We start from the raw sequence: 4,701 nt of genomic DNA, 5'->3' as shown, positions 1-4,701 counted from the left end.
CACCCAATAGTTACAAGAGCAATTAGCTTCCTGCCATTATCTTGGCTGACCCTCACCGAAGCCTGTGAAGTAGGAATTATTACATCCTACTTTGGGGTCGAGACTCAGGGCGCTGGGTCGCGAACCCTCCATGGGCCTCTGTCATGTATCTGGTAAGCGGCAGAGCCAGCCGGAGATGCTAGAACTTGCTTCCCCAAAGCCCTAACCCGCTTTCTCATCCAGCAGATGGGCAGGCTCAGCAGCCCAGGAGTTTGTAATCCATTCAGGAGGCAGCTGATCGTGGGTGTGTGGGGCTCTGGAGGCAGGGCCAGGTCGGGGGGAGCCCTGTTAGGCTTCCCAGCCTCCTACTGTTTCTTATGGGTCTTGGCAAAGGAAAGTGGCCGTCCAGGGCTTCTAGGGAGGATTCTCACATTTGGGCTGGACAGGTTTTGCTGCAGGCAGTTCTATGCATTGTAGGATGTTCAGCAGCATCCCTGGCCTCTACCCACCAGACGTTGGCATCACACACACACACACACACACACACACACACACCTCTTCCCAGTAGTGAGAACCAGAAATGCCTCCAGAAGTTGCCATATGTCCCCAGGGAGGAGGGAGAGACACAGTGCCCTGGTTGGAACCACTGGTTCCAACTGGGACCTCATGGTGTCAGGAGCCAGGTGTCTGGCAAGTGAGCCCAGTTCAATTCAGTAAAGAAAATTTTCCATGTGACCACGGACTGTACGAGAAGGACGCTAGGCCCGAGTTTGTAGGGGCTGCGGAGATGGTTAAAGAGCCCTCCTGCTCTCAGAGCTTAGGTTGGTGGTTCCACCCATGGAGTTTGCAGCCAGACTGCCTGGGTTCACCTCTCAGTGCCATTTCCTAACCAAGAGAATATCTGTGCCTCAGTTTCCCCATCTGTCAAGTGGAAGCAATAATAGTAACTACCTCATAGACTTATAATGAGGATTTAAATGAGCTAATGCTCCAAGTGTTTATAACATGCCTGATATATAGTAAGCATTCAATAAGTACTTGATAAATAAAATAAATAGAAATAAAGCACTTACTGTAGGGGTGGGGGATGGGAAAAGGCTTCTTTGGTGCCTGCAAATGAGTATAGTACAGGCAGGATGAGGTAAGGGTTAAGCAGAGGCTGGACTCTGCCCGGAGACAGATGACTCTGGAGCAGTCGGGAGGCTAGGTCATCAGAGAGAGGAAGAGACTCAGGCCTGGGGTCCACGTGCACTAGGAGCTCCGTCCTGGTACGTCACCAGGTAAGACAAAGCATGTTTAACCTGTGGGAAGGATGGGACAGGGAAGCTATGCTCCTGAGGGCAGCCCGCTTTAAAGCTAAGTGAAGAAAGTTTTCTCTGACCCCATGACCATTTAAAATGACCCCCTATCCTCTGAATGTCTGCAACATTGCCAGTTCTACTTATCTATAATAATAAAAGCATAATATGCTAATTAGACTGGACGTCCTTCTGGACGACCTTCTGACGAAGCCAGGGAAGCCCGGGTCCCAGGTGCCAGAGGGAAGCCAGTGCCAGCAGCTGGGGGAAGGAAGGCCTACTCTTGCACAAATTTCATGCATTGGGCCTCTAGTTGTGTATCTATACTAATAAAAGGGTAATATGCTAATTAGACCAGGTCAACCGTCCATCTTCCGGATGTCTGACTTCCTTCCTGACAAAGCCACAGTGGTGGGGGCCAAGGCAGAGGCAGTTAGGGGCAATCAGGCTGGCTGGGGAGGGCAGTTGGGGGCCATCAGGCTGGCAGGCAGGCAAGTGGTTAAGAGCCAGCGGTCCTGGATTGTGAAAGGGATGTTTGACTGCCGGTTTAGGCCCCATTCCTGCAGTCAGACATCCCCCGAGGGATCCTGGATTGGAGAGGGTGCAGGCCAGGCTGAGGGACCCCCCCCACCCCCCGTCTCTAGTATAATCAAATAAGGCCTTGTGTTGTCATTCCTCTTAGCTACAAACTTTGTGCCCGGAATAGGAAGCGCTTTATAGTTATTATAGAATATAATTACTTTAGAATGATTACACCCTTTATTGTTGTTGTTATTATTATTATCATATTTATTATGCACCAGACTACATGCTAATCACTTATGTGCACCATTTCATTCAACCCTCACAAAACTCTGTATGTCCATCGTGTAGAGGTTAAGAGCATGGGCTTTGGAGTTTGAACCCAGCTCTGTAAACTGGATACTTGCAACCCCTCAGTTTCCTCATCTATAAAATGGGCTTAATAAAACCTACTTCCCAAGATAACTGTGAGTATCAAATGAGCTAATAGATGTGGAGTACTAGACACAATGCCTAGACCATGGTATAGGTACCGTTAGAGCAAGCGTGTTAAATTCGCGGCCCGTGGGCTGCATGCGGCCTACAACAAATATTTTTGCAGCCCAGCCAATATAATGGTATGTAAGAAACGTTTTAATAAAAAATTCATAACTTTTTAATTTTTACAATATTCTATTATACATAATTATTAATAACGAACTACAACATTTGCTAATGACTGATGACTATAATCATGTTGCATTCATTTCCCTGACACGCCTTACATGCACACCATTTCTCTCCACTAATACTAGCAGCGAGTATTTTAGCAGCCGATGGCCACGTCATTAGTCTTGTACTGGTTTGGTGTGCGCAACAGGAAATGTTTCACTTTCGGAGAACAAGAAAAATAGGTTTATTTGCGTTACGCTTATTAATTTGTGCAGTTATTCAGTGTCTGGTAAGTTAATGTTCAAGAAAAAATATTAATTTTCATTTAAATGTTCTATTATGTTAACGATGACTCATTTATTTCAGCTCTTTGTGTTCAGCATGTCTCTATCGAAATAAACCTACTTTTCTATGAAAATTGAAGCTTTTGCTTTTTTGCGGCCCACATAAACTTAAACCTTGTTTATTTGGCCCATGTCAGCCTTTGCGTTTGACATGCTTGCATTAGAGATTTGCTAGGCTCTTTACATTTATTAAGTAAAAGCAACAACAATGCTTCTGATGAGGATTAAAACGCATTGCTGTGTACCTCTGTTTTCTTGCCGGGATTGGGACGGGTTTGGATCAAAGGTTTCTGAGCTATGGGGCTGTGGACAAACCCCAGTGAAGAAACGGGGTTGGAGGTGGGGGGTAGTGGGTAGTAGGAGCAGTCTGCCTTGGGTGCAGGCAACAAAAGGGTTCATTGTCTGTAGAGAAGTTTAAAACAATAATAAAATTGACTAAAAGTCCATCTGCTTCCTTCTTATCACCCTGCACCAGAAATTGTGTCAGTGATAAAAAAAAAAATTACTACTCCCTCCCACCCCCCTTCACCCCCTCCCCCCTGCAGAAAAATCCGTGGTACTATGTTCTCAGCAATCATTGTGGTTACTGTTAAGTTTCAATAATATATACATGAGTTTCAAATGAGTGCATCTCTGTTACTTATCCTTTCATAAAGATTGTACACTGTGTGGCAGTTTATTTGAAGAATTCTGTGTATACAGTCAGCCAGGAAGACACAGAACGGCTACACTTCATCTCGAGAGCAAGTTTGTAACAAGCCGGAGTCCGGAGCGCTGGCTTCAGTGGCGGCTTGTGTCTCGGCTCCCGGAGTTCCACACATCCCTGCGTGCAAACAGTAGGTTCGAAAATAAACAAGCGCGCACAGTGGTTGCAAAGACAAAGAAACAGACTCCGGCTCCCTCGGTCCTGCCATTCTCTATGCAAATCACCCTCTGCACCCACTTTTGGGAGCTTTTCTTCACGTGTTCCCTTTCCCCCTCCCTCCAACACACATTAGCATCATTTTAAAGCACTGATTATTTTTGTCTTTTCTGTACTTTAATGTTTCTCGTATTATTATTTAGTTACTGGTATAATGTTACAAGGCTAAAGAACATTTTAACTGTCTGGTTTTCTCTTTATGGCCACTAGCATTATTCGTTATTTATTATGAAGGCAATCATGTGATCATATGGGCCATGTTCAAAATGGTTCCTGACTGTCCGCTGGTCTGACAAGGGCCCCACAAGGCTACCACTGACCAGTTGCTCCTGGCCGCCCACCAGGCCCTGGCACCCCTCCAGCCGCTGGGGGCGGCCCCACAGCCCAGTGGGCAGCACGGACCTGCCCTCCCAGGACTCCTTCCCCTCTGGGTCCCTCCCACAGCAGTGCCCCCCCCCACCCTCCGCCCCTTCTCCAGTCCCAGCTGTGACTGGGCAGGAAAGGCTCAGAGGAGCTCAGGCCCGTGTGACCTCAGGGCCAGGCACCCTACGTCACAGCCTCCCAGCAGGACGAGAGAGCATCCTGTTAGGTCCCGGGCATATCGGGGAAGCCGGAATCCAAAGAGCCATGGCGCCTGGCCCGAGGTCACCGCTAGCTCGTGGGTCAGGGTAGAACTAGAACTCAGCACTCTGGGCCCCCAGGCAGGTGCCCCTCGCTGACCCCACTCAGCCTCAGCCTCACCAGGCTGTGCTGGCGGCAGGACTGGAGCCAGTAGAGGCAGCCTCCGCCTTTTCTGGTCAGGAGGGCTGTCCTGGGGCCCCTTTCTGGAGGACCAGAATAGCCACCCCCCACTCCCTATATGACTGTCAATACCATCTATATTGTGCCACGAATGTGACCATCAAATCGAACAGTCTGCTTGGGACTTCTCTATATTTCTGGCCATGGTACCATTCTACCAAGGTACTAGCATCTCCCTGATATC

The sequence above is a fragment of the Myotis lucifugus genome, unplaced genomic scaffold (genome assembly GCF_000147115.1).
Source record: "Myotis lucifugus unplaced genomic scaffold, Myoluc2.0 scaffold_714, whole genome shotgun sequence".
NCBI lineage: Eukaryota > Metazoa > Chordata > Mammalia > Chiroptera > Vespertilionidae > Myotis > Myotis lucifugus.
This window is presented reverse-complemented; position numbering follows the sequence as displayed.